Genomic DNA, 25,446 nt, shown 5'->3' on the forward strand with positions numbered 1-25,446 from the left:
CCTTTTAATTCTGGGCTTGACCTTATAAGGAAGATCAATAGAATGTAACAAATGTCACAGTTGGCCAGTTCTGAGCTAGACTTCAAGAGACTGTGTATGCCTCTGCTCTCCTGGAATCCTGCCACTACCATGAGAACAAGCCCGCTCTAATCTGCTGGAGGACAAGAGGATAGCCCAGATGTCCCACCCCAGGCCATCCTAGAGAAGCCAGCCAAGAGCAGCAGAACCATCCTCCTGAGCTGCTTCTGAATGCAGACTTAAACGAGCCCTGCCAAGACTAGAAATACTGCCTGACTCACAGACTTGTTCTAATTATACATGTTTGTTTTAAACCGAGTTTTAGAGTAATTTATTACACAGCAATAGCTAACTGATACAGCAACTCTATCTTAAAGATACCATATTATTCTAATCCCTAGAAAGAGGTATTTTAGATTAACGATTGATCTAGGTCTCTTAACTTTTGAAGGCAAGGGAAAAGGAGACATAAAAATCTCTTTTATTATTTTACTAACAGTGACTCTAGAAAACATGCCACAGTTTGTCAATCTCAGAGATATATAAACTGAGCAAAATCATTTTAACAACTAATGTTATCAGTCAACTACAATCTTTCATGAAATTTTGTTGCTAGATAGTTTTACTGGATTCAAGAATACAATGAAATCTTTCATGATATGCCACAAATCTATATAAACTGTTGCAGAGCAATCTGCAACCTTGCCTAACATTCTTTTTCCTATTTACGCTAATGGTATTTTCCTTTAAGGAAACACTCTTACTCAACTATTAAAGTTGCACCAATCTTAGGCCCACCCCTGGATCAAAGGATGAGCAAGTGATACCCAGGCTGATCAGAGTACCTTGCTCTCCTAGCCATCATAATTTTATTATGGATGGGAATGTAGTCCAGAATGGGAAATCTGGAATCCTTCTCATGATGTTTGCAAGGACTACTGGGAAAGGTATACTCTCCAGTGGAAATAACAGCTATGACAATGATGTAGATCATAGCAGACAGTGGCCATCTTTGCCACCTCATGGAGATTAACATATTCAGGAATAAAGTCACCACAGAAAAAAATCAAAGCCAAGAGACAGAGACATTATCCTCATGCTATCATTTGCACTCATTGATTCAAACATGTCAATTCAAATAACTGCAATAATAGCAGAAGAGGTAATATTTATCAACCCACCCACTGAGACCTACTAGAAAAACTGAGCAAGATACTAAAAACCGTCAATTTGATGGCATCAAAAAGTTAACACAACAGAGAAGAATGACCAGGCCAAGATCCAAGACAAGATGGAGACCTACAGATAGAAACCCAGCACCTGAGGATGCTTTTACCTTTGGGTTATTTGCCAATCCACCTGATTCAGCTGAGAAACTGATCATTATTTCTGACACTGTTGTAGAGCTAGGGGGATCAAATGGAGATTGCAAGGTTCAGAACTGTTGAGTACTATACTAAATGTTACCCAGTATTTGAGTTGAGAACCTAAAGGATTAAACTGTAGTGAACCAGAAGTAAAAAAAAAAGTTCTTACATGCACTGCAGCCCCACCTGAACACATCTAGGTGGCCAAATAAAAATCTCAATCCTTCAAATTTAATTAAGGTAAACCCAGACTGCTGGAGACCTCAGGTGTGGCACGAACAAACAAAAATTATCTCTGGAGAAAGATAACATCACCAAAGGGCTCAGAACTGAGGCATGGAAAAGCAGTTGTAAATTTAAATGGAGAAAGCATGGCAGTGAGAGAACCAAAAAAGGAATATAACAAAAATTCTCAGGGTAAACTTTGCCCAAATCACTGGATGACTGATAAACTATGTATGCACAGAGGAAAACTGAAGGAGTTGAGGGGGAAAAGTTGACAGAGGCCAGAGAGAAAGCTACACTTGAAAAACAGAGCTTTACTGTGAGTTTGATGCTTTTTCAACAGGGTACATTCAACTGTGTACAGTTTAGGCAGCAGGAAGCTGAAGCCCTACAAGGTTGAAGTGTCAGAGGACAGAATCCCAGCCCAGCAGAACAGCTGGGAATTAGTGGAATCTCTAGAAACATGTAAACCACAATCAAGCTTCAAAATCTGACTATAAACTTCACACAAGAATTCTCAGAAGAACATTAAAAGAGTCCAGTCACTAAAATTTATTCATAATGTCCAGTTTTCAAGCAAAAACTTCATGATATGCAAAGAAACAGGAAACAGTGATCCATACTCAGGAAAAAAGGGGTGTCAGTAGATATAATTCTGAGTACCCTGAATATAGGAGTTAGCATATAAAGAATTCCAAGCAACTATGTTAAAGTATGTTATGAGAATTAAAAGAAAATACATTCAAAGAGTTGACAGAAACTATAACAAAGAAAAAGCTGATAAATAAAATAAATGACATAAAAATTCACCCAAAGGAGGTGATTAGAGATGGCAGAAGAACGAACTCATGAGCTTGAAGATAGGGCAATAAAACTGTCCAATCCAAAAAAAAGAAAGTAAAACGACTGAAGAAAAATTAAGAGTCTCAGAGACCAGTAGGACAATATCAGGCAGTCCAAAATAGATGACACCCAACTCAACACATATGTACAACAAGATGTAACGGAATGCGAGAAGAGTAAAGAAGGTGCAAAATAATTTTTGCTGAAGAAATAATGGAAAAAAAATCTCAAATGTGTTAGGAAACATTAACTTATAGATACAAAAATCTCAACAAACCCAAACAGGATAAACACAAAGAATCATTTCTACATATACATCATAGTCAAGCTACTAAAGGCCAACGAGAAAACCTTGAGTACAGCCAGAGAAAAGTGACTGGTTATATATGGGAAATGACAATACAAGTAATGGTTGACTTATCACCAGAAAAAAGTGTATACTGGAACATCTTCTATATCCAGTGATACTATTCTTCAAAAATGAAAAAAAGATATTTTCAAATAAACAAAAAGATACTTGTGGCTAGCAGACAAAACCAACAGTTAAAAAAAAAAGACGGGGGGCTTCCCTGGTGGCGCAGTGGTTGAGAGTCTGCCTGCAGATGCAGGAGACACTGGTTCGTGCCCTGGTCCGGGAGGATCCCACATGCCGCCGAGCGGCTGGGCCCGTGAGCCATGGCCGCTGGGCCTGCGCGTCCGGAGCCTGTGCTCCGCAACGGGAGAGGCCACAGCAGTGAGAGGTCCGCGCACCGCAAAAAAAAAAAAAAAAAAAAAAAAAAAACAAAAAAAAAAGAAAAAAAAAAAAGGGGAGAAGTAATAAAAATAGTTAATCCAAAAGACGGCAAGAAAAGTGAGGAAAAGAATACAACAGTCCTAATAAATAGAAAGCACATAATAAGATCACTCACTTAAGTCCCAATAACCAGTAAAATTATGAAATCTAAATAAATTTTATGTTATAATTAAAAGACTAAGAGTGTTAGATGGGACTGAAAGTAAAACAACAATGATACGGTGTATACATGAAATACTTCTAAAACATAAAGGCACAGAAAAATTTTAAATAAATGGTTGGGGGGAGAAAATGAACAATAAACAATAAGAAGGCTTGTGTTATTATCAATAAACGTAGATTTCAAAGCAAAAAAGCATTACCAAAGATAAAAAGAATCAATAATGATAAGCGGTTCAACTCATCAGAAACATGAAACCATTCTAAATTTGTGTGCCCCTAGTAATATGGATTCCAATATGTAAACCAAAAATCGCCAGCAACACAAGAAAGACAAATCCATAATGGCAGCAGCAGATTTTAACATACCTCCCTAATTGAACAAGCATGCAGAAGTTAAGCTGGTGAGGATGCAGAAGTTTTGAACAACATGATTAACAAAACTGACTTAACACAGCGGTCCGCAACCTTTTTGGCACCAGGGACCAGTTTCATGGAAGACAATTTTTCCACGGACCGGGGGGCAGGGGTGGCGGTGGGTGGGGGGAGGAAGGGTTCAGGTGGTAATGTGAGCCATGGGGAGCCGCAGATGAAGCTTCCCTCACTCGCTGGCCACTCACCTCCTGCTGGTCAGCCTGGTTCCTAACAGGCTGTGCACCAGTACTGGTCCACAGCCTGGGGATTGGGGACCCCTGACTTAACAGACACATGTAAATACTGCACCCCAAAACTGCAGAATACATATTCTTTTTCAAATACACAAAATATTTACAAAACCTGCTCAATAAACATAATAAAAGGTATTCAATCACATTTGCAATCAGGGAAATGGAAAATAAAACCACTATGAGACAGCACTACACACCCTCCAGTATGGCTAAAATTAAAGATTAACAATATAAAGTGTTGGAGAAGATGAAGTGCAAAAGGAACTCTGTTGATGACTATAAATTGCTACAAACACTTTGGGAAACAAATGTTGAATGTCTTCTGAAATTAAACATAAATACACTCTAAAACCAAGCTATTAAACCCTTAGGTATTTACTAAATATACACATGTGCATGTGTGTACTATGAGACACGTACAAGTTAATGCATAGCATTATTTACAGAAGCCTAAAAATGGAAATAACTCAAATTTCCATCAAAAATAGAATGAATAAACCGTGGACTATTCACATACTGTACAGCAATGGAAGTGAATGAATTACAGTTATATGCAACAATAGAACTAAAGCTCATAAACAAAACTGGAAAAGCCAGGACCCATTTACATAAATTTCATTAACAGAAAACATTTCAAAAATGTGTTTTTTAATAGTAAAAATATAAAGCCAAAAAGTTAGTACCAGAAAACGTAGGATGGTAATACCCTAACAGAGAAGAAGAGGTTTGGGAAGAAGCAGAGTGGAGGATCTGGCAATGTTTTCATTTTTGACAGTGGGTGACTAAGCAGGTATGTACTTTTGAATACTTAAGTTGGACATTTTTTCCATGCATTATTCTGAGCATTTTTTCCACAGTAAAAATGTTTCAAAACTAAAAGCACAGACATTTAAGGCTTTGAATTTTTCCGTAAATAAGGCACTAGCATTATCCTATAGTATTTTGTTTTTATTTTAATCAAAGTTATACAAATACATATTTTAAAAATCAAATAAAGCATGTTATGAAAAACAGCAGTAAGTCCACCCCCACCAATTTCTAAACAATACAGTTATATCTTGATTTTTCATTTTGCATCTGATTATTTCCAGTGTAAGAAAATGACTTACCCTCTTATATCCCTCTGTAACCTCCCCAAATTATTCCATAGCCCTACAGGAAGATGGCTAATTGATTTTTTGACAAAAGTGCAAAAGCAATTCAATAGAGAAAAAAAGTATTTTCAACAAATTGTACAAGAGCAACTGGATATATGTGGAGAGAAAAAACAAAACACTGACTTAAATCTGACATTCTATACCAATGTTAATTCAAAGTGGATTATAGGTATACATGAAAAATGTAATATTATTAATCTGGTAGAAGATAGAAAAAAATCATCAGGCTCTAAAGACAGAAAAGTATTCTTAGAAATAACAAATGCATGATCCTTAGAAGAAGAAATCTGATAAACTGGACTTGATCAAAATGAAAATTTTCTACTCTGTGAGAGATCCTGTGAAGAGGATTAAAAAGCAAGTGACAAATTTGGAGAAAATGTGTGCAAACTACATACCTGACAAAAGACTCATATCTAAAACATGAAATAACTTTGGGGACTTCCCTGGTGGTCCAGTGGTTAAGAACCCGCCTTTCCAATGAAGGGGACATGGGTTTGACCCGTGGTTGGGGAACTAAGATCCCACATGCCGCAGGGCAACTAAGCCCGTGCGTTGCAACTACTGAGCATGTGGGCCACAACTAGAGAGGCTGAGTGCCACAACTACTAAGTCTATGTACCACAAATGGAGAGAAGCCCACACACTGCAACAAGGAGCCCGCATGCTGCAGCAGAGGATCCCACATGCTGCAACAAAGATCCCGCATACCGCAACTAAGACCTGACGCAGCTAAAAATAAATATTTTTTAAAATGACTAGTGTGTTAAAATAAAATTATATATATATAATAATTTGGAAAACTCAATGGTAAGACACCAGCAAAAATACCAAAATAAGGAGATTCAAAAATCATCTCCATAAAACCAACAAGAACACTGACAAAAACAGAGTCAACGTTTTCCAAACTCTAGAAATTAACCAAAGACTTGCAGCAATCTGGAGAGAGTTTATTCAAGAAAGATGGCTGAATCTTGATAAGACCAGCAAACTCTGTGGCATTTATTTTGCCCTATTCCCATCCTCCCACCCTAGTGCCACAGTAGACTTGAAAGCCAACAGTCCACAGGCCTGGTGAAAACCAGCAGCCTGGAAGTTAACTGAGGGGGGCAGAAGAGGGTGACAGCTCCTTCACTACTGCATTCTCAGAGGGCTGTCATTATTTGACATGTCTGGTGGTTTCCTGGAAGACACCACTCCCAAAGCTATCTTAAATTTGACCTAAGAGGGCACTCAGTGCAAAAAAAGCCTTTCCCCAAGGGCATTTGTCAAAAACGACTGGAAAAAACTGTATCATGTTACAGCTGACTGAGGCAGTGGATAACAGATAAGACCAACAACAGACTAACCAAAAAGCTTAAAAAGAAAAACTGGGGGCTTCCCTGGTGGCGCAGTGGTTGAGAGTCCGCCTGCCAATGCAGTGGACACGGGTTTGTGCCCCGGTCCGGGAGGATCCCACATGCCACAGAGCGGCTGGGACACAAAAAAAAAAAAAAAAAGAAAAAGAAAAAAAAAAGAAAAATTGGGGCTTAGAAAAGCTCCAATATATTCCTGAGAATCTAGATGGTCAAATGTGTGCCCAGAGCTGCACACATGCTCTAGGTTGTACACATACTCAGGAAAGGCCTGAGAAGGCCCTAAGTGCTCACCTCCGGCTAACCTGGAAGTTCTGCACAAACAGGAAATGAAGGGTAAGGCAAAGTTACAAATTTACTGGCTGAGTGCTGAAGGTGTTCCCCAACACACACACACAGAGCCTCTCAACAAATACTGGGAGACTTACTGGTCCCAGGCGTTTAAGGAAATCACTGTCCAATTATTGGCTGACCACTAAGCTAACTGAGTAGAGAGACTTCAGTGGCCATACATAGCAAAGAATACATATTTTACAGAATTAGTTCTGAAAAATCACTAAACAAACTAACAACAACAAACAGTAACAACAACAAATGCTGGGGAGGGGAGAATATCTAATCATCAGAGCTGCCACATTATTTAAAATGCAGTTTTCAACAAAAAAATGACAAAACAATAAAAAAAAAAGTATGGCTCATACACATTAAAAAAAAAAGGCAGTCAAAAGAAACTGTCTCTGAAGAAACTCAGACATTGGACTTAGTGAACAAAGTTATAAATCAGCTTTAATATGTTCTAAGACCTAAAGGAAATCCATGTCAAAAGAACTAAAGGAAAGTATGGATGTCTCACAAGCAGAAAATATCAACACAAGAAGATTTTTGAGGTGATAGAAAAACTCTGCATCTTTATAGGAATGTAGGCTATAAATGTGTATACATTTGTTAAAAATATACAGATAGAGTTTGTGCATGTAAATGTGTGTAAATTTAACTTTAAAAAGTCAAATTCAGGTCTGTAGAAAATAAAATGTGTATAGTTCTTGAAATTGGTTTAAAAAAAGATAGAGAAATCATGAAGGACAAAACTGAAATTCTGAAGCTGAAAAGTACAAGAATGAAAATGAAAAATTCACTACAAGGTTTTAGTAGCAGATGTGAGCAGACAGAAGAAAGAATCAGTGAATCTGAAGATACACCAACTGAGATTATCCACTCTGAGGAGCAGAAAGAAAAGGAAAAAACCAAACAGTGTGCCTAATATTCCTGAAGGACATCATTAAGAACACCAATACAGAATGGGAGTCCCAAAAGAGAGGAGAAAGAGGGGAAGAAGTAATATCTGAATAAATAATCGCTGAAATTACTCCATATTTAATGAAAAACATTAATCTAAACACCCCAAAAGCTCAAGGAATCACAAGTAGGACAAACTCAAAAAGATTCACACCTAGATACTTCATAATCAATCTCTCAAAAAACAAGGAGAGAATCCTGAAAGAAGCCAAGAGATAAGCAACTTGTCATATAGAAATCCTCAATAAAATTAACAGCTAATTTCATGTCAGAAACCATGAAAGCTAGAAGACAATGGGAAGACATATTCAAAGTACTGAAAAAAATAAGACTGTCAACCAATAATTCTGTAACTACTTTCCCAAAATGAAAGAGAAATTAAGACATTGAACAGATAAAAAATGAGAGAACTGGCTGCTAGCAGACCTGCTGTACAAGAAATATTAAAGGGTGTCCTTCAGGCTGAAATCAAAGGACAGTAGTCAGTAACTTGAGTATGCCTGAAGAATTAAAGGGCATGTAAAGGTAACCTGATAAGTAAACATAAAAGACACTGTAGGGCTTCCCTGGTGGCACAGTGGTTGAGAGTCCGCCTGCCGATGCAGGGGACACGGGTTCGTGCCCCGGTCCGGGAAGATCTCACGTGCCGCGGAGCAGCTAGGCACGTGAGCCATGGCCGCTGAACCTGCGCGTCCGGAGCCTGTGCTCCGCAACGGGAGCGGCCACAACAGTGAGAGGCCCGCGTACCGCAAAAAAAAAAAAAAAAAAAAAAAGACACTGTCATTTAAAAATTTTTGACACTTTTTTTCTCCTATTGGATTTAAAAGACATAGAAAGACAATGTGCATGACAATAATAGCACAAAGGAAGACAATAATAGAGGAATAAAGGAACAACAACAGAAAAAAAAATCTTAAGACATATAGGAAACAGCAAAAGGGAAGACATAAAATCTACCTTATCAGTAATTATATTAAATGCAAATTAATTGGGCATCCCAGTCAAAAAGCAGAGATTTGGCAGAATGGGTAAAAGAACACAATCTAACTATATGCTGCTTACAAGAGACATACTTCAGATTCAAAGACACTTTAGAGTCAAGTAAATTTAAAGTGAAAGGATAGAAAAAGATGCACAATGCAAACAATAACCAAAAGACAGCTAGAGTGGCTATATTCTTATCAGATATAAGATATTAAGAAAAAAATCATTACTAGAAACAAAGAAAGACATTGTATAATAAAAGGGTCAATTCATTAAAAATTATGGATGAACTATATAAACATATATATCCCTAACAACAATGCCTCAAAATATATGAAGCAGAAACTTACAGAATTGAAAGGAGAAACAGACAAAAACAAACATAGTTGGAGACTTACATGCTTCACTTTCAATAACGGATAGAACCAGACAGAAAGACCAACAAGAAAATAAAAGACTTGAACACTACAAACTAACTAGACCTAACAGATAGCTACAGAATACTCCAGGAGAGCAGAACACACTTTCTTCTCAAGTGCACATGGATAATTCTCCAATATAGACCATACGTTAAGCCATAAAACAAGCCTCAACACATTTAAAAGAAATCAAATCATATGAAGTATGTTCTCCAACCATAATGGAATGAAACTTGACATTAAAAACAGAAGAAAATTTGGAAAAGTAACAAATATGTGGAAATTAAGCAATAAACTCCTAAATATTCATTAGATCAAAGAAGAAATCACATGAGAAATTATATAATATGTTGAGATGAAAACAAAAACACAACACAGTAAAACTGGTGGGATGAAGTGGAAGCAGTGTTTAAAGGGAAATTTATAGCTATATATGCCTACTTTAAAAGATATCAAATCAATAACCTAACCATCCATCCTAAGGAAGCAGAAAAAGAGCAAATTAAACCCAAAGCAGACAGAAGGAAGGAAATAATAAAGATTACAGCAGAAATGAAACAGAATTTTTTTAAAAAATAAAGAAAAACCAATGAAACCAAAAATTGGTTCTTTGAAAATATCAACAAAATTGACAAACCTTCAGCTAGCTACTGACCAAAAAAAAAAAGACAAATTACAAGCATACCTTGTTTTATTGAGCTTCGCAGTTACTGTGTTTTTTTTAACAAACTGAAGATTTGTGTGACCCTGCATCAAGCAAGTCTATCAGCACCATTTTTTAAATAGTATTTACTCACTTTGTGTCTGTGTGTCACATTTTGGTAATTCTTACAACATTTCAAACTTTTTCATCATTATTACATTTGTTATGGTGATCAGTGATCAGTCATCTTTGATGTTACTATTGTAACTGTTTGGGGGCACCACAAACCATGCTCACATAAGATGGTGAACTTAATAAATATTGTGTGTTCTGACAGCTCCACTGACTGATTGTTCTCCCACCTCTCTCCCTCTTCTCAGGTCTCCCTATTCCCTAAGACACAACAATATTGAAATTAGGCCAATTAATAACCCTACAGTGGCCTCTAAGTGTTCAAGTGAGAGGGAGAGTAAATCGATGCGGCAAGCTTCACCGTTGGCTTGTTTTACGAGTTGTCACAGTCACCCCAACCTTCAGCATCCACCACCCTGATCAGTCAGCAGTCGTCCACACTGAGGCAAGACGCTCCACCAGCAAAAAGATTACAACTTGATGAAGCCTCAGATGATGGTCAGCATTTTTTAATAATAGAGTTTTTTAAACTAAAGTATGGACACTGTTTTTAAGACACAATGCTGTTGCACACTTAATGGACTTCAGAATAGTGTAAACATAACTTTTATATGCACTGGGAAACCAAAAAGTTCATGTGACTCACTTTATTGTGGTGGTCTGGAACCAAACCTAAAATATCTCAAGGTGTATTACAATCATGAATGAAAACGGTTTTAATACTGGCTTTATAATAGGAAACAAAAAATTATAAGGGAAGCGTACAACTGAATGGCAACGAATTAAGAAATCTAAAAGAAATGGACAAACTCCTAGGAAAAAAACCAAACTACCAGAACTGATTCAAGAAGACACAGGAGGGCTTCCCTGGTGGCGCAGTGGTTGAGAGTCCGCCTGCCGATGCAGGGGACACAGGTTCGTGCCGCTGTCCGGGAAGATCCCACGTGCCGCGGAGCGGCTGGGCCCCTAAGCCATGGCCGCTGAGCCTGCGCGTCCAGAGCCTGTGCTCCGCAACGGGAGAGGCCATAACAGTGAGAGGCCCTCGTACCGCAAAAAAAAAAAAAAGACACAGAAAATCTTGAATAGATCGATAACAAGAGATTGAGTAATGAAAAAACTCCCCAAAAGGAAAGCCAGGACTAGATGGCTTCTCTGGTAAAATCTACCTTTAAACCAAACGTTTAAAGAATTGACACCAATCCTTCTCATACACACGAAAATAAAACTACAGATAAATATCCCTTACGAATAAAGTCACAAAAATCCTTTCTATATCTTGTGTGTGTAGTTTCAGAAGACATACCATCTAGATCCCTTTGTCCTCCTCAGGAACTGATTATTCTTCAGACCTGCTGCACAGCCACATTTCTTGCATCTCCCTGCACAATCATCATTTTCTCCTGTACTAAATCCTGTTTCCTGGATCCCTCCTTTTTTTGGATTTACCCAATCGTTCCGATAGAGCCCATGTACTCTACTAACTTCCTGAGATACAGTACATTTGAAGTAAATATTCTAACAACCTCATGTTTCATACTTTTAGCCTACTCCCACATTTGACAGCTTGGGAAGGTACAGAATTAGTAGTTTGGAAATAACTTTCCTTCAGGATTCTGAGGCATTATTTCATTATTGATTGAAATAATATTAATAACATTAATATTAATAATAATCCAATGTTACTGATTCCTAATCTTTTATATGCTCCATAACCAAAAGCTTTTAGGATCTTCCCTTTATTTCTGGTGTCTGAAATTCCATCATGATGTACTTTGTTATGGTTCTTTTTTTTTTTTCCAGTCACCATGCTGTGCATGCTATGAGTCCTTTTCATGTGGAAACTCAAGATTTTTGTTCATTTAAAAATAATTGCTTCCATCCATTTCCTCCCATTCTGTAATTCTGATTTTTCGCATGTTGAACTTGCCAAGAGTGATCCTCTAATTTTATCTTCTCCTACTTTACATCTCTTTTGTCTTACTTTGTGGAAGATATTCTCAATTTTATCTTCTAACCTTCAACTAGAAATTTAACATCCTAAATTTCTAACTCTTCTATTAAGTATTCCATATTCTAAATGTCTAAGAAAAAGACTGTCTTTTTTTTCTGAGGACTGTTTTATAGCATCCTTTCTTATTTCAAAGATACAATTATCCCCTCACTTGCAAAGATATCAGTAACTTTTTAAAGTTTTCTTTTAAACCTTAAATAGAAAGTTTTAAAACTTAATAGAAAGTTTGTTTCCTTCTTCTCTTTCTTATTGTGGTTATCCTAAAATGTTTAATGATCCTTAATCTCATATTTTAAAATGAAACACCTAAAAGTTGTCTAGTTGATGAACCTAGAGATTATCATACTAAGTGAAGTAAATCAGAGAAGGACAAATACCATATGACATCACTTATATGGGGAATCTAAAATATGATACAAATGAACTTATTTACAAAATACAAACAGTCCCATAAACACAGAAAACAAACTTATGGGTTGCGGCTGGGGTCAGGGGAGGGACAGACTGGGAGTTTGGGATTGGCAGAGGCAGGCTGCTGTGTATGGCATGGATAAACAACAGGGTCTTACTGTGTAGCATGGGGAACTATATCCAGTATCTTGTGATAAACTATAATGGTAAAGAATCTTTTTTTTAAAAAGTTGCCTTGAAGTTCTGTGTTAATGGGTAGGTGTCAGTGTGAGATGATCAGCCTGATGATTTCCCTAGTGGATCCTTATCTATTATTATCTGTTGGTCTTTTTTCCTGATAATCAGTTTGCTACAGCAGGATGAATCTTCCAATCTCACATCTGGGGGAAGAAGTCTGATACCTAGTATTCTCAGAACTAGGAGGAAAAAAGAGACTGTGGATGATTCCCAGTTCAACATGTAGATTTCTACTCAATTCTCTGTTTTTGAGTATGACAGACACCCTTAACCTGAGCTTGCCTACTGCTCAAGAACAGAGATTTTCCCTTTGAATATCAGAAAAGAAACTTCGATAAAGTTTCTTGGCACCATGAGTGTTGTTAACTTGTTATTAACTCTTAGACAATTCTTTCAAGGAACCTGTAGCCACTAAATTCCTGAAGTACCCCAGGGTTCAACAGCATAATTGTAGACCATTCTAGGCCTTCCCCACTGAAAGTAGAAAGTTGAGTAGAAAGTAGAGCTACGAAGTTGTTGCTTTCCAGCTTCCAAAGTTTTACTTCTGTGATCAAATTTCCAGTTTTCTTTGTCCTTGACAGCCTATGATTAAAAAAAAAATTACTATAATTCTAGTAGGGGTTTGATATCAAAGTAAATGGTTATTTAATCCACCATGTTTAAAAAGATATTCATCTCATCAGTTTTGATGTGTCATGTCTTCACTGTTGTTCCTTTTTAAATAGTATGAAATTTAGGCTCAAGTTCCAGTAGGATACAGAGTTTTAATCGTCCAAGTAGTTAAGATCATTTTGGCTTTAACATCTAGCTTTTCTACACTGTAGTCAAAAAATATTGACCTATATAATTTCTCTTATTAAAATTTCAAATTCTCAAGCCCAAGACATTTAAAAAAATTTTTTAATTCACATAAATTGGAAAAAAAATGTGATTTCTTTATTGGGAACAAAGTTTGACATACACCTATTAAATAAAGCATATTGTTATTCAAATCTTTATAGCCTTTTTGTTTACTTGATCTATTAAAATCTGAGAGTTAGTCTCCTGAAAAGACTGATGTTACCAATTTCTCTAAAGAAACTCTACTTCATATGTTTCAGTGCTCTGAGTTCATCACACAAAAGCTCAAGCCTAATATTGCTTAGTGGTCCTAATTTTTTATTAATTAAAAAATTCCTTTTTCTCATTCAAAGGTTTTGGCCTAGAAAAGTTTTAGCCTTTGCTTGATATGAATGAAACTTGCAAGTTTTAGTATCATTTTTGCCATTTCTTTATTTCAAACATTTGTTATTTTTACTTAGATAGAACTTTTATAAAACCACATATCAAGAATTTTTAATTCAATTTGTAAAAGGGGAGGAGAGTGGGAAAGAAATCAATTCCAATTAATTTAAGAAAAAGCTGTTAGAAGGGTACTGGGTAATCAAATTTGACAGGAAAGTTGGTGAATAAGGCTTGGAAAATGAGATAAACCAGGAGATGATTAGGCGAGCAACGTCACACCAAAGGACACCTACTTAGGAAGCCATCTGTATCACTGTTGATGGCAATGCCACCATTAAGACATTCAGTTTCATTGCATAAGACTTTTGTTTCCACCACAGCCGCTGACGGTTACCTCTATCTCCTCCTTTACTGTATGAGCTGTTTCAGTTGGATCAATATATATGGAATAGTCAATTTGGTTTCCTAGTTTCCAACCCATTTAAACTGTTGCCTCTCCTTATTTTATGCAGTGATTTTTCATGGCTTTTCAGCGTGCAGAGACCCATGGCAGTGAACACAGGTGAGGATAGGTCTATTTCCAGTAAGTTTGCAGCCACAAAAAAGTATAAATAGGGAACTATTTAAGAAAGAGGTTAGGGCAGGGCTTTCAAGCAAGCTTCCTATTCCCAAACCACCAGTTCATCCAATAATCAAGGAACAGTAGATTGTTCTGCTGTCATCTATTCTCACCCACTCTATCTACATAGAAACCCCAAATTTCAGAGAGGTGGATGAAATCTTTTTCCCACCCATGGTAGGGGACAACCTATTCTCTTTTGCTTTAGCTGATTTGCCTCCACAGGTAACTTGGATGGAGTCAAATGTACCTCCCTATTTTACCATGGTGCCAGAAACCGCACTAACTTCTTTACTAACCAAAGTTAAGTCTATACTAACTGTGAGAGTGGTTAAAATATAAGCTTGTTATAAGACTAACATACTGTCTTAAAACTCCAAGACTCTATTAACTCCTAAACTCTGTTCTATTTACTAACTCTAAAAAAGGCAGAAAAGGCAGAAAAATACTTTTAAAATTATATTACTTTTATAATTTTTTCATATTTTCTAATTCCATTTTAAGAATAGTGGTATTCATTGTAAGATAACAGTATATATACATTCAATTTAAGAACTCTTAAAAACTCCAGTAAAGACAAACATATTACATCTTAAATATCCCAGAGGGAACTACATTTTAGGGATCCCCCTCATAAAAGCAGTGTGTTCTCAACTGTCCCCAATTTTTAAAACAATATCTATTTTTTTACAATTTAAGCACTGGTAGTCCAGGTATTAATTTTTGTTATCTTTTGTTTTCATACCAACTCCCATACCAATTAGAATGTCTCTTAAACCGTGGCTTAAAGGTACTATTATAAGTCCAAATACAGCAATACAATTACAAGCTCTTACCATTCATCTCAAATAGTTTTTCAGTTGAAAGTACTAGCAATTCAGAAAATACCACTATAGCAAAACTTTCTTGGGTTTTACTTAGTTTTCAAATCAAAGGTTTTTTTAAAAGTTCGTAAGTTTTTTTTATAGGATAAGGCAAATGTACAATAATACCTCAATTGGTATTAATAACTTACTTGCAAACTGTGTCTCCAAGTAAGTTTATTTTCAATACCAGAAGATAATAAAATGGTTCCATTCTTATTTTAACTTTGCACTACAAACTTAGGAGCCACATTTTTCGCCCATTTTATTTTAAAACTACCCGTTCTTATTCCTAATATACCCTCCCCGCCATTCACCAAGCTGATAACCTTTAACTGACCTTACTCACTTCAATCGCTTCCCTAATCATGTTATATCTGGCTGCTGATCTTTCTCATTTTCCTTCATGTATTTCGGTTCAATGGCCTTTAGTAGAATTCCTTATTTCTAATCCAAACTTTTTTAGATTCCTCCAGCTCAGGCCACAACTTTATAAGCTTTATTTTTCATTACATTCATTTAAAATAGATGCTACTTCAAACAAGGAAAATGCTTGTATTCCACAAGATCCATCTCTGTACTTTTTAACATACCCTCCCCCTAGCTGATACTCCCTACCCTCTCCACCAATCTTTACATAACACTTCTTCAAAATCTAGATTAAAAAGTATTTTTCCCAAGAATCTTTTCCAGTCTTACTGTATACTGTTCATATGATTTTGTGTCAGTCCAATAATTCAAATATTTCATTATTAAGCACTCTTTAAGTTAAGTTGTATCTTAGATAATGACCTCTTTGGAGCAGGAACCACATCATTTGCTCTATGTATCTGCAGTCTTACCCTAGTGTGGTACTAAATGAATTGTGTATAATAATTAACCCAGTTAAAACAAGTGAAGGTTGGGAGAAATACAACCATGGAAACAAGGTTTTCCTGAATACAAAAAAATTAAATCTCCCCAAAGAAAATTCAAATATAACATTCATTTTTTCAAAACAACACAAAAACATAGAACATACCCTTAAATATTTTTTTTTCTACACACAGAAGTCAGGTCTTAAAGCTATAATAACATGCTAATTGTTTTGTTTGTAATATTCTAACTCTAGCCCAAAAAAGCTATTATATAAAGTCTTAATATTTTATAGATAATAAACTTTTTCAATGTCTAATCTAATCAATTTTACTTTGGCCTTCTATACTTCACAAATACAAAACCTACATAATAAAAGTTCACAGATGAGGTTTTATTTCTTCAAGACAACAATTAAAATTCTTGGAGCAAGAGTATATTAAGCAAACTTGGTACAAATTCCAAAAAACAAAACTTCATATAAATACTTTCATTCATAAGCTCAAAAACATTCACAATTCAAACATTAATTAGAAAGTATTTTCATGTCCACTTCTGCACAGTTTACAAAACATATTCCTCAAAACTTGGCATACTGGAATGTGATGATACATATTTTCATTGTTATGTACTTTTAACAACTTTATTGTAAGTGATACATATTTCAGAAAAAAATCTTTCTCCCAAAAGCACCAATTGTTACACTACAATAAGGCTTCCAGTGCTCAATAGTTATGAAAAACAATGCTGTAACCATTAATCCCATTTGGAAAAAAATGACTCAAGCACTACAAGAAAAAAATCATGATCAATAATTCCATTGCAGATCCATTTACAAAGTGTCCTTCATGGATTTTAACCATTCAAACTTTTGTGCAACTGTCCTTAAAGGAGCATTCTCATTCTTTACACATAAATGGCAAAATCTTCCTGGTTGAGAGTGGATACTTACCTGTAAACAAAAGTGCACCAATTTATTCCTCCCCCTACAATCACAATCAGAAATACTCAAATACCTTATTAAGTAATCTGAAATGCCTGAAAGCTAACTTACATAATGCCTAGAAGCTACTTAATAAAGACGTTCCAAAAAGCAGCTATATAAGGAGGCAATCCAAGATCTCTTCTACCTACTTCTTGGCTATATGCCTAGAGAATACTGTAATGAAAGCAAGCCAGACAACTATGGTATCTATGGAAGCAATTCAAACCCCTGCATTCTAAACAAATTTTCTGGTCATTAAAACTAACCTCTAAAAAGTTACTATTAATGAAAACTAAGAAATATCTCTCTGATGTTGGTATATATCACACTGGAAAAAAAAAGCAGGGCCACAGTACCAACTACTTATCATCTGATTTACCTCCAAATTCATCCAACAACAATGACAGAAAAGAAAGAGACAAATTCAGGCGTCAACTCTCACTACCCTTGGAAAGGGCAAATATGCCATAAGCAAGTTCAAGAATAAGCCAAAACTATTCAAGATGATGGAGATCAGAATATGCTTACTTCTTTGAGAAAGAATTAATAAGAAGGGGCACAAGGCACCTTTTTCAGTGAAGAAAATGTTATGTATCTTGATCTGGGTTGAAGTTACCTGGGTATATTTATTTGTGGCATTTCACTGAGTTGTACTCATATAAACGTTGTGCACTTCAATATATGTAAATTATATATAAATAAAACATTTAACAACAAGTCACCAATAACGGTAAAATCTAAAAAGCTTTTCTCAATTCTCATCCTTTTTCATCACTCTCTATCATATTTCTAATCACAGAACACCAATATTCCCTAAACGCAACTCTTTCCCCTTATAAGACCCACAAGGCTTTGTTAGTATTCTGCCAGCATTTTTCTTATTCTGCCTCATATAAATTCACTTAAATGTTAATTCAATATTCATCAAGTGCCCATGTGCAAGACCCTCCAGCATTTATCCAACACACACACACACACACACACACACACACACACACATACACGTAGAAACCAAATTCCCTAAGCTGGATTCAAGCCACTCTATTATCTGGTTTCTAATAATGTCTCCTACTTTAATTCCCATCACTTCTTTCTGGGAATGTTCTTCCCCAGCATACTCTTTTCTCAACTATCCTTTAAGACTCAGTTCAATTTCTACTTTACCCTTTCTCCATACTTGTATAGAACTTACTGTCTATATCTGCACTGCCCAATCTGTGATTAATGAGCACTTGAAGTCTGGCTAGTCTGAACTGAGATATGCTTTAAGTATGTAATACACACTGGATTTTGAAGACTTGGTGTGGAAAAAAAAGAACGGCAAGTATCTCAATGTGTACATGTTGAAATGATAATATTTTGGATATACCAGGTTAAATAAAATGAAGTTAACATTAATTTTACTTATTTCTTTTTATTTTTTAATGTGGCTATGAAAATATTTAAATCACATTGTGGCTCAACATATTTCTACTCGGCAGTGCTGACCTATACAAGCGATTTATAAATGTCCCACAAATTATCTTTTAATATACGACCCCCACCCAATACGAGGGTAAGATATTCAATATTAAGCTTTTCTCTTTTTATATATTAAAGATTATTACATTAAGAATTATTAATAATAACTAAACAGTTGATTTAAGTACCTATTTAATTTTAATATCAACTTTAAAGGTTTTTAACAAGGAAGCTTAAGACATTTCAAAGTGTAAAAATATTTTAAAATTTCTGTTTTCATATGGCTATAAACTGAAAATGTCACCTACATTCTACATATATCCATTTTGAGTTAAATGTCTCACCAGAAAGGAGAGACAGTAGTATTAAACTCGTAGAATTTCTAATCCCAGAGAGTATTACTTCTTATTAATACTTTTATTATTAAAATGAGTATTTTAATACCCTAAAATATTAGAGTATTTTTTCTAATTAATTATTTTTCATCTTAGTCACTGAGTAAAGAAATAAGCAGCTTCTATTTTGACCAATATCACTGTATCAATGTCCAGCAGCCAAGACAAAGAACCTTTATATGGTGGCATGAATAAACAATGCAGGCAATAAGACACCACTTGAAATAAGGGTATGCAGAAAAACGCTTCTATAATGTTACGTTTCATAAGGAGGAGACAAAACTTACAACTGTATAAGGTAAAAACGTAGATATACAGAAAGAAAGGCAGAATAGAAAGGTCTCATCTGTAGAATCAAGATATGCCTAGGTTGAAACTTGGCTGCTCTACTATTTACTATCTACGTGACCCAAGTCTGAGTATGTTTTCCTGCATATGAAATGGGAATATATATATATCACAGCATAATTATAAGGAATACATACTAGATGCTTAATTAATGATGTCAGTCTCATCTCCCTTTCCTTTAATACTAATGATTATATAATGGTGAAAACATTATCGGTGACTTCCCCCCACTTCCTTTTCCAAACCATTGAAAATATTTTTTCAACAAATATTAAACTTCTAATATTTCATACTCACACCCCCTCCTCATGTGAACTTAAAAGTACTTTTACTAACTGCCTTTGATAGTTTCTTTTAAAGTTTAAAATTTGTGTTTGTGGTGGGGAAGGTAGGTGGTACAAGAAAAACTTAAAGTGGGAAATAAGTTTAAGACTATACCGGCACAGATATATACAAAACAAAGAGAAGCGTAGAGAGGAAAACAGCAAAAGGAAATGCTGTTTGAGGAAATTCCCCTGACTCAGACTAAATAATGAAAAGATAACATTCTTCTCCTCAATCTAGCTTCTGCTGAAGCCACTCCTCACTCTCATCTGGGGTTTCTGTGTACTTTATATACAAATACACATAGCCACTCACCCGCTTCTCTCTACTAATGGTCACCACCATCCTCATGGTCAAGAATTTAAAGGGGAGTGAAGAAATTGAGGATGTTGTAATGAAGCAAACCAACCCACGGGTTGGGAAAGCCCTTCACTCAAATGCACTCACTCCCAAATGTATTATTATCATCATCATCATTAGCTGACAGCCATAAAAGAGAATGTGTTCCCGAAATATTGACCCTGGTTATAGCTTTAGCTGCTAGAACTGGAGATGCCACACTCTGATGACTGTCTCTTACTTCCTTTGTAGATATGGGCCTCAAAATGGAACGTTAGAAAAAGTATACAACTTCAGATCACTCACAGGTGAAAATTTCACGTTACTGTAGGAAACAAAATTAAACAATGATGATAATAATAATAACTATTATTCTAACAGCTAACATTTACTCAGCATTCGTTACATATCAGAAAGCTAAGGACTTTACTACATGAATTATGTAATATAAACCTAAATCTCTATGAAGATTTCTTATTGTTAAATCTACTTGCCTAGTGCTCACACAGCTAGATCTTAACCCCACCAGTTTTACTTCAAGGCTTACACTTTTTAAACCTTATCCTCCCATCCTGCACAAACTATTCAACAATAATTAGGAACCATCCCCCTCCCCAGTAATTGGTGTTTTGAAAATACTAGTTATGTTTGACATCTTCTTCAAGAAACTGATGAAAAGATATTATGCTTTCAAGCAAAAGGATAAATACTCTGGAAGAAAGGATAAAAATGTTCAACCTTCATAAATATTAGATAAATAACTGATATAATACAGGTAAATATGGTTTGCAAACTGAACTTTAATCCCAACACTTTATTAGGTGCTTTTTAATTTGAAATTGTCCTTTTGACTCACAACATAATTAGTTTCCTAACTTTGTACAGTCTTTTAAAAGCTGTATTTTCCCATAGATACAGAGAACAAACGGGATGGTTGCCAGAATGGGGAGGGGCATGGGCAAAATAGGTGAAAGGAATTAAGAGGTACAGACTTACAAAAAATAAAAAATAAAAAAAATAAAAAAAAAAAAGAGGTACAGACTTCCAATTTTAAAATAAGTAAGTCATGGGGAGGTAATATAATATACAGCATAAGAAATATGGTCAATAATATTATAATAACTCTGTATGGGGTCTGATGGTTACTAGACTTATCCTGGTGATCATTCCATATGTATTTAAATGTTGATCACTAAGTTGTACACCTGAAACTAAAATAATATTGTATATCAACTATATTTCAATTAAACAAAATAAAACTGTATTTTCAATTTCAATGAATGATATACATTCTAAAAAGCTTAATACCTAAAACATTATTTATCACTCTAACCAACTTCACTTCTATCACAGTTTAGACTAACAGAATCATATTTCAAGGAACAAATCACTCATCCATACTTTAAACAAAGCTACCTACAAAATCACAGTTCCAAGAATCCCAAATGAAATGGGAAGGCTACAGCTTACAGACAGAAGAGGAGTTAGGGCAACCGTTAGTAGAGGTACAAGGGAAATCTCTTAGAAACGCTAACCTTAATACAGTCTCGCTTTCCTTCATCCAAGAGAAGTATGCACTGCTGTTGCTGCTACCCTAGCATTTTTCTCCTCTTCCTCCTCTTGAAATCCTTGACATTTCTCCTCCTGGAAAGTTTATCTCCCAGGACTGCTAACATCTCTCAGTAGTCAAAGGATCTTTTATCTTGAATTTAAAGGAACAAAAACATACTAACTCCTCCTAATCACATAAGAGTTCCCAGTAAATTCAGAGAGGATAGTAACTTCACAGTTCAGCTTCAGCAGATCTAAGAAAAAATTAAACAGTACAGCAACTGAGGCCCTAGAGAGAATAATAATACACCTTTTTCATGGAGACTCCAGCTATCTGAAGAAAGACCACGAATTGAACTTGGTGTTCTACCTTCTAGGTCTCAAGTGATCTTTATGTTTGGTGTTTTAGCTTAGTTTAGTTTAGTTTTGTTTTGTTTTAAGAGGGGAAAGAAGAGAAATACTTTAGCCAACCAGCAGGGTGAGCTAGTGCTAGTATCAGTTTGATTATTCTCAGTTTTCTCAAAATTCAATGATATAAATGGGTTGCACTATTAAAAGCAGCTATTCCCTCCTAATAAACCTGAATTAAAAGACAACACTTCTAAAACTGCTTCAGTCAGTGCTACACAATTCTATTCAATATTTACAGATTCTCTATCTACAAAGCAGACATTCTCTATACCAGATGGATTAATAACAAATAAATGTAAAAAAATTAGAGCTTCTTTGAATATCCAAAACATTATAGTATCCATCCTTTATTCTCATGTTTTATTTTACAGACTATCAATTTAAAAATTTTTTAAACATTAAAAAAGAACTGCTAAAACTAGTGTTCTTTAAAAATTAGGGCTGGATAATTCAACATTCCAATTTCTGCATTTGGTACAAGCTATAGTTGCCTTAATATATGTCTGAAAAAGCAGTCATGAGAAAAGCATTCCCACAAGAGTAAGATCCCCTGCTTTCCTTTAGAATCACATTCTGAGAAGAGTCTAAATAAGTAACCCTAAACACTAGTAATATATTTGGGGTGAGAGAAAGATGAACCTGATCTTTTCTAACAACCGATTTCTTTAAATTTTTTAAGTTGCAGGTAACCCCACCACTTTAAGTAACTGTCCTTGAGTCTTCCTTTTCTCCTCCTGTTACCCAATACAGTCTCAATTCAACCACAACAAACTTCTCCCTCTTTTATAACTTGAATGACAAATTAAACCTGCAAAAAGTTTAAGGTCTGCAGGTGACAGACTCACTTCATAATTATTGATACAGAGATTCCAGGAGTAATCTCAATTATCACAAAACCAAAGTATAATTAAATCCACTCACATAGTGTTGAAAATTAAGAAATATATCAACTTTCCTAGAAAAATCAATAATTTAAGTGCACCTTAAAAGACCCATAAAAACGTTAAAACCTAAAGACAATTTACCTGTTTTTTTTAAACGTGATATCTAAAGAAGTTAAAGATAACTGTGGGATCCCATCATAAATGATTTTACTACTTGTTGAATTTCCTAACAGATGTTACAGATTTACTACTCAGCAGTAGTACTAGTTAGTCTTAACAAGTTGTTTTTAACAGGAGGCAAAGTGGTATGTCCATTTTTCCAACTAAAACACTATTACAAAATGAAATGCACTAGCATCACTGTTTCAAGCCTCTATCTCATTTCTTATCTAATAACTAGTAGAAATGGCAATTACTTCAAACTTTCCAAGAAGTTTATCAAGCTACCTGTTCTGTTTTGTTTTTCAAATCTCTGAGTCGATTGTTTTGGAAACCTCAGAATTCAAAAGCAACATTGCTTTGAAATTATCTGAAATGTCTGGATTTTGTAACTGATTTTGTTTCACTTCTCACTTTGGAAGTCACTTTAAAAACTAAGTTACCGTATCAAGTTAAATAAAAGTTTTATTGTCACAAAATTTCTCATTAATATAATAGTATCTGAATAACAAGTACTCTCAAGCATACTCCCTTGTTTTGTTTTATAACCATTATTAGCTGCAGATAGTCACCTCCTTATCCCAGCAATGTGACCAATGAAAAGACCAATGGGGTATAAGTTGAGAGACAATTTTCCATCATGCCATTAACTTAATCATCTCTGGCCCTTAATATATTGAAAAAGAGAGAGTAATACTAGTTGTTCTCTAAGATTCCTTCTACACTAAAACTATATGATTCAATAATAATTTTGCTGATATTAATATATCTCCTATTCATTAATACAAGAGTATTCTCTATTAGAAGGAGAAAACCTAAAAGGGGGGAAACATAAATCTGGGAAAAAACAAGGAAAATGAAAGTTTTAAGTAATGTTGAAAAGTTCAAATTCGATTTGAACAGGGATCTAAAGCTAGTTATATAAATGTGCTTAAATACCCCTCAAGTAATTTAATTTGTTAATGTGACCTAGCCAAAACATTAGTTGTTTCCAAATTTTGTACTTTAAATATTACAAATATACCAAGTACGATGTAGATGTAAGTGCAGTATAAGTTTAAACTGTTAGAAATTCTAAAACTTACACCACCATTTTAACAGCAATATACATATCACTGCATTAATACTAGTCAAGCCTTCGTGTTTCACCTATTAAAATGTCTAAACTAAACTGTAACTTCTTTATAATTTTTTTCTTACAAAAACCTATCGATGTAATATTGCTGCCATCTAGTTCCCTGGATACTTACACATATGACTGAAGGCAAACAGCAGGTTTCCTTTCTTTGAGCAATTTGAGTTGTCTATTTTTTGAAATGCTCTTTTTCTTGTGGGACCAAAACTATGTAACTAAACTACTGCAGAGAGGCAATATATTATTAAGGCAAATCTAATCTATCATCCAGATGCAACAAGCCTGGCATTAGCTAGGACTGGCCAGAATAGATGATGGTGTTTTGGTTATTTCTGTTGAATTTATTAACTTGTATACAAAACAGGACCATCATTCAGGCTCTCAATTGTGTTTCTCTCCTCGTTGAGTACTTCTTAATGACCACACAAAATATGAAGTCTAAACATAAAAGTTTTATAACAACTAAATTTATGTCAATATTACTTAAAACAGTTCAAGAAAAGTTTTCCACTAATGTTGCTAAACCATGGATGGATCCCAACACGAGAGTCGTCTGTGGAAGTCTCGTAACAAGAAACCGTTAGTTCCACCACCTAAGTTTCCAATCACTGAGAAGGGTCTGGGACAACTCATCTTCAGGTTCACGGGAGGAGTGGAGCACACCTGCTTTCCTCTGGCAGAGATTAAGCTCCCAGGGACACAAAGGCCAGGGAATCAGACCTGGAGAAGCAAAAAGCTTTAGCTGGACACCCACCAAGCCCCTGGCAACCCAAACACTTTGAGCGATTTACCTCTTGCTGTTACTTCCCAGGCACCTATCGGCATAAGATCTTGCAAAACAGGGGAAGGGGAGGGCTCTGCGGTCCTGGTCCCACGTTAGGGGAGGGGTGTGTACAGTTAACGCCAGAGCCTACGCTTCTGGCCGAGACAGAGCAGCCCCAAAGAGAGGGGTTGGTGGCTGCTCTCGGACCGCCCCGTTACTCAGTGCATTGCAATGGCGACCGCAAGGCTCCCCAAGCCGCCTGATCTCGGCCCCTTCCCCCTACTGCTCACTGGCTGCTCAGCTTCATGTGACTAAACAAAACCCCCAAGTCTAGTGCCCAGCTCAGCCCCTTTGTGTCCGCTACCGGATCCTCCGACGCCGCCGTGGAAAAGTGCCCCCCTCCCCACCTCCG

General features: G+C 35.7%; 1 protein-coding gene across 7 annotated transcripts in view; it reads right to left on the bottom strand.

Annotated features, from left to right (window-relative positions):
- ZNF644 (zinc finger protein 644) overlaps positions 1 to 25,446 on the bottom strand; it is a 111,347-nt gene that overhangs the window by 85,249 nt on the left and 652 nt on the right. Inside the window, exon 2 of one of the 7 annotated variants that reach the window (XM_024743585.1) lies at positions 24,387 to 24,991. The exons of 3 other annotated variants lie outside the window; for them this stretch is intronic. The gene's annotated coding sequence lies outside the window, so the exon portion shown is untranslated. Of the gene's footprint in view, positions 1 to 24,386; positions 25,226 to 25,446 lie in introns of those variants that run through there. 3 more of the 7 variants (XM_024743590.1, XM_024743587.1, XM_024743586.1) reach the window with 3 other exon arrangements.

This window comes from Neophocaena asiaeorientalis, unplaced genomic scaffold (genome assembly GCF_003031525.2).
Source record: "Neophocaena asiaeorientalis asiaeorientalis breed wild unplaced genomic scaffold, Neophocaena_asiaeorientalis_V1.1 scaffold317, whole genome shotgun sequence".
In the NCBI taxonomy this organism is placed as follows: Eukaryota; Metazoa; Chordata; class Mammalia; order Artiodactyla; family Phocoenidae; genus Neophocaena; species Neophocaena asiaeorientalis.